Source organism: Coregonus clupeaformis, chromosome 14 (genome assembly GCF_020615455.1).
Source record: "Coregonus clupeaformis isolate EN_2021a chromosome 14, ASM2061545v1, whole genome shotgun sequence".
Lineage (NCBI taxonomy): Eukaryota > Metazoa > Chordata > Actinopteri > Salmoniformes > Salmonidae > Coregonus > Coregonus clupeaformis.
In genome coordinates this window covers 37309754-37322178 of record NC_059205.1, presented here as the reverse complement: position 1 = coordinate 37322178, position 12425 = coordinate 37309754, and the positions used below count along the sequence as shown (strand labels likewise).

At 44.9% G+C, this 12425-nt stretch overlaps 1 protein-coding gene across 1 annotated transcript in view; it reads left to right on the top strand.

Annotated features, from left to right (window-relative positions):
* LOC121580942 (cadherin-18) overlaps window positions 1-12425 on the top strand; it is a 117960-nt gene that overhangs the window by 26351 nt on the left and 79184 nt on the right. The gene's annotated exons all lie outside the window — the stretch shown is intronic.

Genomic DNA, 12425 nt, shown 5'->3' with positions numbered 1-12425 from the left:
AATTAAATACACAAGAATGGAGCTATATACAGGGAGTACCAGTACCAGATCAATGTGCAGAGGTACGAGGTGTTTGAGGTAGATATGTACATGAAGGCATGGTAAAGATACTAGGAATCAGGATAAATAATAAGAGTAAAATAAAGAACAGCGTAGCAGCAGCAAATTATGAGTGTAAAAGTGTGTGAGTGTGCACGTGTGTAATGTGTATATATGTGTGGGGTGCTGGGATCCTGCCGTCAAGTGTCAGAAACAGGTTTCTTTGAGATCCCAGCCCGCCATACAGACAAGATTATACAGGTTAAGTGTTAAATAAAACAATATCTGGTTCACACCATTCACACACGCATTCACTCCAACCATACGTCAGATGCTCATCTGCCGTTGGTACGTTTATTTGTTCATCGGTAGCCATTTGGCAGTTGTTCCTCATCGTCCATTGTCATCAACCGTCTGTGGTACCCAGACCATGGTCCAGTCCAGTGCAGGCGACAGAGAGGGGAAAGGAAAACATGCATGAGCAGGGAGTCATTCTGAGCAGAGGGGGAGGTCTATAACAAATCAATTAAGAAAACAAGGAAGAGAAACACATCAAACCAAGGTAAGTCATGCTAAGAAAAAAGGCAAACTATTTCCAAATGAAAAGTCACTGCAAACTCTCAAATACAAATTAAATACACACAAAAAGGGCTGGTATCCAATTTTGGGGAAATATAACGGCGAGCAACATCTGACATGTGCATGTGTGATAGCGAGAGAGAGAGAGAGAGAGAGAGAGAGAGAGAGAGAGAGAGAGAGAGAGAGAGAGAGCATCTGTGTGTGTCTCCCTGCCTGTGTATGTGTGTGTGTGTGTGTGTGTGTGTGTGTGTGTGTGTGTGTGTGTGTGTGTGTGTGTGTGTGTGTGTGTGTGTGTGTGTGTGTGTGTGTGTTTAGAGGGAGAGTCTGTTAAGGGCAAATTGGGCAAATGGTTCAGAACTTTCAATCCATCTCTCTCTCTCTCTGTTGTCACATAGCCTTCACATATGCTACTGTTTGTGCTGCTACTGCTGCTGCCTCTGCTGTTGGATCCTCTGAAGCTGCTTTTGCCTGTGGTGAGCAATGCTGCTGTGAATAAGTGCAAGTTAATTTATGTTTTATTCACACTGCTTTAGAGCCTGTCTATACGGCCAGGGGAGTGCGAAAGCGAGAGCCCTGCCGCCACATGTTTAATGGTTTAATTGTTTGAGCTTTAATGGGCAGTGGTGTCCTTTTTATTATCACCAAGTTATCTATCAAATTACCATTGGACCTCTCATAGCCACTCACAGCTCCAGCTCTAAGATGGAACTAAACAGGAGAGTGAAATCCTGTGGAAACAATTTCACTGCTCCATGATCAATTCACTGCAGTCTAGCAATTAGCTACTGTATGTTACTGCCTCACTAGGTGTAGCTGGCTAAAGAACTGGAAAATATGTTGTGGTTCTGCAAAAAATGTCTACCTAATATGTAGAGGAAGAGTGGTAATTTCTGCAAGTGCTGATTTGTATAGAATGCTATTCTAAAATGTAATTAAGTGCATTTGTCAGCTGCTGCTCATTACTTTATGATTAGAGAGATCCATGCTAAATGTATGCATAAATCCCTCCATTTGAAAGGCCAAAGCAATTCTCCTGAGTTCCAGTTAATCTAGAGGGGGAAGGATTAAGACTCACTGGGACAGCCCGTCTCTGCTTGCTAGATACCTCTTCACTAATGCTTCATGTCAATGTGCCAGACCCACGTCAATCCCTCCCTTGAGTCATTCTCTGGACTCTGCTAATCCTGTAATGAGCAATCATTCTCATCATCATCTCCTGAGCCTTACTAAAACAAGGGGTGTTCTTCCTTCCTTTCCTCTCCCTCCAGTCTTCACAGAGGGAAGGGGATACCGGAAGCCAAGTCACATGAGATTCTTTGTGGGGAGCAAAAACCTCCTGCTAGGTTTTGTAGATTTCAAACACTAGGAGTTGAGTCTTATGAAAAATATGTCTGGGCTAATCCCGTAGTGGTCCCATAATGTTTTACTCCCACTATAATTAGCTACACTACATGACCAAAAGTTGCTTCCAGACGCAGTTTGGAACTAGGTAGTGAGTGTTGCAACCGAGGACTGACGATTTTTAAGCGCTATGCGCTTTAGCACTCGGCGGTCCCGTTCTGTAAGCTTGTGTGGCCTACCAACGCTGAGCAGTTGTTGCTCCTAGACGTTTCCACTTCACAATAACAGCACTTACAGTTGACATGGGCAGCTCTAGCAAGGCAGAAATGTGATGAACTGACTTGTTGGAAAGGTGGCATCCTATGAGAGTGCCATGTTGAAAGTCAGTGAGCTCTTCAGTAAGACCATTCTACTGCCAATGTTTGTTTATGGAGATTGCATGGCGTTTCTGTCAGCAACGGGTGTGGCTGGAATAGCTTAATCCACTAATTTGAAGGAATGTCCACATACTGTTGTATATATAGTCTATGTTTTGTCAGTAAAGATAGCTAATGCATTGTCTACTTAAATGTCATTGTTACCAAACTTCAAACACCAAGCAGGATGTAGCATTTTAGAAATTGTGTCTTGTTAGCAGATTTGTTAGCAAATGGCCAAATGAACAGAACATGACAGACCTTGGTGTCGAAAAGACCTATAGTATAGACTTCATAACATAAATGACTAAAATGTAAATAAAGCTGCACTTACAGCAGGGGTGGGCAAACTATTTTGCTCGAGGGCCTCATCAAGATTTTGAAATTCAACGGCGGACAGGAAACTTATCGCCACTCAACTCCATTGAGATGTGATGTACATATTGTGGAGTTGAGAAGTCTCATCTAGCCTACTCCTGGACTTACAACAATGCAAGGGTCCAAGCTTGGTAGCATAGAAGTAGCACGTTGAGTTCATGTATGTGAGGTTTAAGCCTAGCTAGCTGATGTATCCCCCAGTAGCCTAGTGTTGAGGGACATGCCCAAAGCTGTGTTAGCTAGTGACTTGATAGTGAAGTGTAAGGCCAGCCTTCTCAAAATACGTAGATACTGTAGTGCAGTGAACAGTAATTGTATTTCTCTAGCAAACATCTAACTGTATTGTGCTGGCTTGGCATATGTATATTCTAGGGTAAGATCACGTTTCATGCTAACAGCACAATTTTCAGAGGTTTCAGGCTAATAGCTGATTTAGCCAGCAAGCAATTTAGCTAGATACAGGCTACAGCTTGGCTAAACTGCACAGCATGGCTAATTATTTAAAACAAGTTTTAGCAACATGATTCCTAAACTTAGTGCAGGGGAGAAGGGGAGGCATATGCATAGGTATAAGCTACAGTACCCAACTTGTCATAATGTAAGTCACGGCCTCAGATGTAGTCTCAAGGTCCACAAAGTATTTATCTCCAATTAGCATCATAATTAGCAACATTAAATAAAATTGCTAGTTTGTTGTGTGGTCCTCAACTACCCAGAACCAATAGTTGCAACATCCTTACCTTGAATTGCATACAAGAACAATAAATTAACCTTGGAAACATTGGATATTTGATTTATACACCGATAGCCTGGAAGCATGTTTAGCTATACTGTACAACACAGATGTGAGTGTTTTCAGGGTATAAGTTTCATATTTCATATTTGTAGAGAGAGAACCTACAGAGCAATATCCACTATATATCACTGACTGTTATTTGAAGCTACATGCATTTCAGCTGTCATTCTTAATTAAACCATGTTGAGGGATGTAGCGATAGAGTGAATATCCTACGTGAATCTACAGCTTATAGCAATCATTTCCCATGGCTATAATTTCATAGAGCAAATGCTACCTTGATGTCAGAAGAGCTATGATCTATGATTGTGGATGTTGATAGACATAAATAATCACGTAAGAAGAGATTGTGGAGCAGTTCTGGTGATACCGTGCCCATAATGATGCTAACTCTTGATGCATGAAGCCGCACACATGGAGAATTATTGATTGATATGTACATCAACCTTATGGTGTGACAAGTTGAAATGAATTGTTTTCTGTAGTTAATGATTAGAAAATTAAAAGCTGTATCTACATCATTTATGAATGCAATATTTGCAATACACAGATACTGTGATTTACGTGCTTGGTGTAGTACATCCAAGTAACATGGAAAGCAATGGCGGTCGGTGCCATTTAAGATGAGGGAGGATGATCATTTTTTTAATGAGCATGGCCTTATTTCTATTACAACATATTGGATGACTATGATTCATATTCCATTCAACCAGCTCAATGTAACATAGATGGGTATAGGCTATTACATGATACCCTAATGTTCCCTATACCCATCATGAGGTTGCTACAACCTAGCCTATGAATGAAAGTTAACAGCGTAGGTGCACAGATCGAGAGAACATTTTGAGTAATCAAGGTGACAGACAGTGACACATTCAATCTAGCTGATCTAGGGTGTAATCATTAGTCCAACAGTTGCAAACAAGTGTTTCTATTGGACAAATTCAGGTATGTTTATCCCTGTTTCATTCCCGTTTGCTTCCGTTTAAGAAACTTGTTTCAACAGAATGGTGTAAGGGTTGGTGTGAGGTCTGACCCAGGTGCGGTGCAGGATAGATAGTAGGCAGTAGGCAAGGATGGTGAAACAAGGATCTTTACTGGTGGTCCAAAAGCCAGGATACAAAACAACAGACTATACACGAAAACAAATGAGGAGCACATAGATCTCCAGAAAACAAGCTGACAACAAACAATACGAAATACTAACTCTGACTGGAAAAGCACAATGACATAGGGAGAACACTTCTCGAGTACCTGTAACTCCATCACGTGATCCGACACTGATACGTACTACTTGACATTAACATTTTTACATTTTAGTCATTTAGCAGACGCTCTTATCCAGAGCGACTTACAGTTAGTGAATACATATATTTTTTTTTATACTGGCCCCCCGTGGGAATCGAACCCACAACCCTGGCGTTGCAAACGCCATGCTCTATCAACTGAGCTACATCCCTGCCGGCCATTCCCTCCCCTACCCTGGACGACGCTGGGCCAATTGTGCGCCGCCCATGAGTCTCCCGGTCGCGGCCGGCTGCGACAGAGCCTGGATTCGAACCAGGATCTCTAGTGGCACAGTTAGCACTGCGATGCAGTGCCTTAGACCACTGCGCCACTCAGGAGACTAAGGATTAAGGATTAAGGAACTAGCAGAGAAAACTGAGCAAGGGAACACAGGGAAGTGAGGGCATAAATACACAGGTGAATCAGATAGACACATGTGACACCAATAGGCAGATAATTAGTCCCGACTGTGAGTGAGGAGGTGCCTATGGCTGTCGGAGGATGTCACCTAGTGGGTCGCTCCGGAACTGCAACCCTCTCCTGTAACAGAATGGGCTGAAAAGTGAATACACCCCTGATCACACACAAACACAGTTAACTTTCATAGCAGCCACATACAAATAGCATGATCACTTTGCTTGTATAATTCCTTCTCGCATCTACGCGCTCTCGTCTTCTCACCTTTTCCCTTCGCTTGTGGACTTCAGTGCACAACACATCAGCTGTCTGTGACAAGGCGAAAATATATTTCCAAGGCAAACCTTCATATCATAACCGATAACCACTACACACAGCCTACATAGTTGTCACCATATTAGCTAACGTGATAGTCAACATAGCTGCTAGAACTAACGAGTTAGTAAACCCGCTACAATCATGCAGTACAGTGTAGAGTCAGCAAGCAGTTTAGAAGTTACACCGGTGGGCTCCGGTGGCAATACATTTATAAAAACAAAAGCTTACCTTTACTTGGAAGAGTTCCAGTGATGGATAGCCATATCCAGCTAGCTAATATAGCATACCTTGCTGTTTGAGCCGGGTGTTGGAGTAGGCTAAACTAGCTAGCTTAATTCTCTAGCTAAGTGAAAGTGAAAGTGAAAATATAGCTATCGCTCGCTCTCTCTTTTGCTCTTGCTTATTAATGAAAAAAACTTTACAAAAACTGTTAAACTATTGTCTTTCTCTCTCTTTGAGTCAACTACTCACCACATGTTATGCACTGCAGTGCTAGCTAGCTGTAGCTTATGCTTTCAGTACAATATTCATTCTCTGATCCTTTGATTGGGTGGACAACATGTCAGTTCATGCTGCAAGAGCTCTGATAGGTTGGAGGACGTCCTCCGGATTTTGTCATAATTACTGTGTAAGTCTATGGAAGGGGGTGAGAACCATGAGCCTCCTAGGTTTTGTATTGAAGTCAATGTACCCAGAGGAGGATGTCTACACCATGGTGCTGTTGAGGCTACTATAGACCTTAATTGCAAAACAGTGTGTATTAATCAATTATTTGGTTACGTGAATATATTTAGTATAGTTTTATCTAAAAAGGATAACTTTTTTAATGTTTCACTATTTTTATGAAATTCACTGAGGAGGATGGTACTCCCCTTCCTCCTTTGAAGAGCCTCCACTGATGGAAAGACACTATCACTGACCCACTAGTGCTCTTTTCATGCTCACTGGATAAATTACGCTTCAAATTGAACCTAATGTAAAGATAAGGCATGAGTGGCAGAACTGTCTAATTTCATTATTATAATTGCAGTAAGTACTTGTTTAGAGCTAGTCAATTAAAATGAGGACAGCAATCCTTCATAACATGGACATTTCATAGACATGGATTGCTGCTGGTATGTCTATTGGGAATGGGATCATGCATTTGTGAAGGCTAGGGATGTTATACAGTGGGGAAAAAAGTATTTAGTCAGCCACCAATTGTGCAAGTTCTCCCACTTAAAAAGATGAGAGAGGCCTGTAATTTTCAACATAGGTACACGTCAACTATGACAGACAAATTGAGGAAAAAAAATCCAGAAAATCAAATTGTAGGATTTTTTATGAATTTATTTGCAAATTATGGTGGGAAATAAGTATTTGGTCACCTACAAACAAGCAAGATTTCTGGCTCTCACAGACCTGTAACTTCTTCTTTAAGAGGCTCCTCTGTCCTCCACTCGTTACCTGTATTAATGGCACCTGTTTGAACTTGTTATCAGTATAAAAGACACCTGTCCACAACCTCAAACAGTCACACTCCAAACTCCACTATGGCCAAGACCAAAGAGCTGTCAAAGGACACCACAAACACAATTGTAGACCCGCACCAGGCTGGGAAGACTGAATCTGCAATAGCTAAGCAGCTTGGTTTGAAGAAATCAACTGTGGGAGCAATTATTAGGAAATGGAAGACATACAAGACCACTGATAATCTCCCTCGATCTGGGGCTCCACACAAGATCTCACCCCGTGGGGTCAAAATGATCACAAGAACGGTGAGCAAAAATCCCAGAACCACACGGGGGGACCTAGTGAATGACCTGCAGAGAGATGGGACCAAAGTAACAAAGCCTACCATCAGTAACACACTACGCCGCCAGGGACTCAAATCCTGCAGTGACAGACGTGTCCCCCTGCTTAAGCCAGTACATGTCCAGGCCCGTCTGAAGTTTGCTAGAGTGCATTTGGATGATCTAGAAGAGGATTGGGAGAATGTCATATGGTCAGATGAAACCAAAATAGAACTTTTTGGTAAAAACTCAACTCGTCGTGTTTGGAGGACAAAGAATTTTGATTTGCATTAAAGAACACCATACCTATTGTGAAGCATGGGGGTGGAAACATCATGCTTTGGGGATGTTTTTCTGCAAAGGGACCAGGACGACTGATCCGTGTAAAGGAAAGAATGAATGGGGCCATGTATCGTGAGATTTTGAGTGAAAACCTCCTTCCATCAGCAAGGGCATTGAAGATAAAACGTGGCTGGGTCTTTCAGCATGACAATGATCCCAAACACACCGCCCGGGCAACGAAGGAGTGGCTTCGTAAGAAGCATTTCAAGGTCCTGGAGTGGCCTAGCCAGTCTCCAGATCTCAACCCCATAGAAAATCTTTGGAGGGAGTTGAAAGTCTGTGTTGCCCAGCGACAGCCCCAAAACATACATTTTACATTACATTTACATTTTAGTCATTTAGCAGACGCTCTTATCCAGAGCGACTTACAGGAGCAATTAGGGTTAAGTGCCTTGCTCAAGGGCACATTTACGTCATTTAGCAGACGCTCTTATCCAGAGCGACTACAAATTGGTGCATTCACCCTATAGCCACTTTACAATTATACTTTTTTTTTTTTTTTTTTTGGGGGGTTGAAGGATTACTTTATCCTATCCCAGGTGTTCCTTAAAGAGGTGGGGTTTCAAATGTCTCCGGAAGGTGGTGAGTGACTCCGCTGTCCTGGCGTCGTGAGGGAGCTTGTTCCACCATTGGGGTGCCAGAGCAGCGAACAGTTTTGACTGGGCTGAGCGGGAACTATGCTTCCGCAGAGGAAGGGGAGCCAGCAGGCCAGAGGTGGATGAACGCAATGCCCTCGTTTGGGTGTAGGGACTGATCAGAGCCTGAAGGTACGGCGGTGCCGTTCCCCTCACTGCTCCATAGGCAAGCACCATGGTCTTGTAACGGATGCGAGCTTCAACTGGAAGCCAGTGGAGTGTGCGGAGGAGGGGGTGACGTGAGAGAACTTGGGAAGGTTGAACACCAGACGGGCTGCGGCATTCTGGATGAGTTGTAGGGGTTTAATGGCACAGGCAGGGAGCCCAGCCAACAGCGAGTTGCAGTAATCCAGACGGGAGATGACAAGTGCCTGGATTAGGACCTGTGCCGCTTCCTGTGTAAGGCAGGGTCGTACTCTCCGAATGTTGTAGAGCATGAACCTGCAGGATCGGGTCACCGCCTTGATGTTAGCGGAGAACGACAGGGTGTTGTCCAGGGTCACGCCAAGGCTCTTCGCACTCTGGAAGGAGGACACAACGGAGTTGTCAACCGTGATGGCGAGATCATGGAACGGGCAGTCCTTCCCCGGGAGGAAGAGCAGCTCCGTCTTGCCAGGGTTCAGCTTGAGGTGGTGATCCGTCATCCATACTGATATGTCGGCCAGACATGCAGAGATGCGATTCGCCACCTGGTTATCAGAAGGGGGAAAGGAGAAGATTAGTTGTGTATCGTCAGCGTAGCAATGATAGGAGAGGCCATGTGAGGATATGACAGAGCCAAGTGACTTGGTGTATAGGGAGAAAAGGAGAGGGCCTAGAACTGAGCCCTGGGGGACACCAGTGGTGAGAGCACGTGGTGCGGAGACAGCTTCTCGCCACGCCACTTGGTAGGAGCGACCGGTCAGGTAGGACGCAATCCAGGAGTGAGCCGCGCCGGAGATGCCCAGCTCGGAGAGGGTGGAGAGGAGGATCTGATGGTTCACTGTATCAAAGGCAGCAGACAGGTCTAGAAGGACAAGAGCAGAGGAGAGAGAGTTAGCTTTAGCAGTGCGGAGAGCCTCCGTGACACAGAGAAGAGCAGTCTCAGTTGAATGACCAGTCCTGAAACCTGACTGGTTTGGATCAAGAAGGTCATTCTGAGAGAGATAGCAAGAGAGTTGGCTAAAGACGGCACGCTCAATAGTTTTGGAAAGAAAAGAAAGAAGGGATACTGGTCTGTAGTTGTTGACATCAGTGGGATCGAGTGTTGGTTTTTTGAGAAGGGGTGCAACTCTCGCTCTCTTGAAGACGGAAGGGACATGGCCAGCGGTCAAGGATGAGTTGATCAGCGAGGTGAGGTAGGGGAGAAGGTCACCGGAGATGGTCTGGAGAAGAGAGGAGGGGATGGGGTCAAGCGGGCAGGTTGTTGGGCGGCCTGCAGTCACTAGTCGCAAGATTTTATCTGGAGAGAGAGGGGAGAAAGAAGTCAAAGCATAGGGTAGGGCAGTGTGAGCAGGACCAGCAGTGTCATTAGACTTAACAAACGAGGATCGGATGTCGTCAACCTTCTTTTCAAAGTGGTTGACAAAGTCATCCACAGAGAGGGAGGAGGGGGGGGTGATTCAGCAGTGAGGAGAATGTGGCAAAGAGCTTCCTAGGGTTAGAGGCAGATGCTTGGAATTTAGAGTGGTAGAAAGTGGCCTTAGCAGCAGAAACAGATGAAGAAAATGTAGAGAGGAGGGTGTGAAAAGATGCCAGGTCGGCAGGGAGTTTAGTTTTCTTCCATTTCCGCTCAGCTGCCCGGAGCTCTGTTCTGTGAGCTCGCAATGAGTCATCAAGCCACGGAGCTGGAGGGGGAGGACCGAGCCGGCCGGGAGGATAGGGGACACAGGGAGTCAAAGGATGCAGAAAGGGAGGAGAGGAGGGTTGAGGAGGCAGAATCAGGAGATTGGAGGGAGAAGGATTGAGCAGAGGGAAGAGATGATAGGATGGAAGAGGAGAGAGTAGTGGGGGAGAGAGAGCGAAGGTTGCGGCGGCGCGTTACCATCTGTGTAGGGGCAGAGTGAGTAGTGTTGGAGGAGAGCGAGAGAGAAAAGGATACAAAGTAGTGGTCGGAGACATGGAGGGGAGTTGCAGTGAGATTAGTAGAAGAGCAACATCTAGTAAAGATGAAGTCAAGCGTATTGCCTGCCTTGTGAGTGGGGGGATGGTGAGAGGGTGAGGTCAAAAGAGGAGAGGAGTGGAAAGAAGGAGGCAGAGAGAAATGAGTCAAATGTAGACGTAGGGAGGTTGAAATCCCCCAAAACTGTGAAGGGTGAGCCATCCTCAGGAAAGGAACTTATCAAGGCGTCAAGCTCATTGATGAACTCTCCAAGGGAACCTGGAGGGCGATAGATGACAAGGATATTAAGCTTAAATGGGCTAGTGACTGTGACAGCGTGGAATTCAAATGAGGAGATAGACAGATGGGTTAGGGGGAAAAATTGAGAATGACCACTTGGGAGAGATGAGGATTCCTGTGCCACCACCCCTCTGACCAGATGCTCTCGGGGTATGCGAGAACACATGGTCAGACGAGGAGAGAGCAGTAGGAGTAGCAGTGTTTTCAGTGGTAATCCATGTTTCCGTCAGCGCCAGGAAGTCGAGGGACTGGAGGGTAGCATAGGCTGGGATGAAGTCAGCCTTGTTGGCGGCAGAACGGCAGTTCCAGAGGCTGCCTGAGACCTGGAACTCCAGGTGTGTGGTGCGTGCAGGGACCACCAGGTTAGAGAGGCAGCAGGCACGCGGTGTGAGGCGTTTGTGTAGCCTGTGCGGAGAGGAGAGAACAGGGATAGGCAGAGGCATAGTTGACAGGCTGCAGCAGATGGCTACAATAATGCAGAGGAGATCGGAATGAAATGAACTAAACATCTGGGAAAGGAGAGAGCAGGCCTCCCTCACCAAAAAAAAAAAAAAATATATATATATAACTCTCCCAACTTCCACCTCAGAAACTATAATTGTTTCACTGACCCACCCGAGTAAAACTCTCCCAACTTCCACTTTAGAAATTAGAATTGTTGTAAACTACAGCAGACTGTTATCAGTAGCTGTAATTAAGTACAGCAGCTACCAACCACCTAACGTTAATGCCTCGGATGAGGTTAGAAAAACAGCTGAATGGTAGCAGCTAGCTGGCTCAATCACAGGTACTCTTAAGCATGAAATAACATTGGAAACAATTAACCACAGTTGCAAAAAGTTACCAGTAGCTACCCGCTAGCTAGCTAGCTAGCTTTGTTGGTCCAAGTAGTGGGTAAGCTAGCCTCGTGCTTCGCGGGGTCTGCCGAATACAATACTTACCTACAATAATTACCTACAATAACCTTCAATAACTACCTGAGTAAGCTACCTATAATACCAAACTACAATACCTACCTACAATCTAAATACATGGTTTAAGCTTAACTCAACACCATATAAGAAGCCAAGCTTACCTTTCATAACGCAGCAATGATTAAACGTTGGGTAGCTAGCACAAAGATATTGTATTTAACTACCACAGTACAGCCAGCTGGTAGTGTTGGCTGGCTAGCAATGGCTGCTGTGTTGACTTTGTTTGAAAAAACGGCGTCGCTGCGAACGAATGTAGCTGGCTAAAAGGATATTGTTTTTAGTTGCTACCGTTGCTAATAGCTACTCGCCAGCTAATCCAGGAGGTGAGTTAGCTAGCTAGCTTCGTGCTACACCGGCACCGCCGAATACAAAAGTAACCTACAATAACTACACAACAGCTACCCACAACAGCCCACGATGCCTACCTATACTACTTAATAATATACAGCCCACGATGCCTACCTATAATACCTAACTACAATCTAAATACATAGTTTAAGCCTTACTCGACAAAGCCCAAGCTATGTATAAAGCCAAACTGGCAGACTGCAATCAGTAGCCGTAATTAAGTACAGCAGCTACCAACCACCTAACGTTAATGATAATGAGGTTAGAAAAACAGCTGAATGGTGACGGCTAGCTGGCTCAATCACAGGTACTCTTAAGCGTGAAATAACATTGGAAACAATTAACCACTGTTGCTAAAAGTTACCAGTAGCTACCCGCTAGCTAGCTAGCTAGCTTTGTTGGT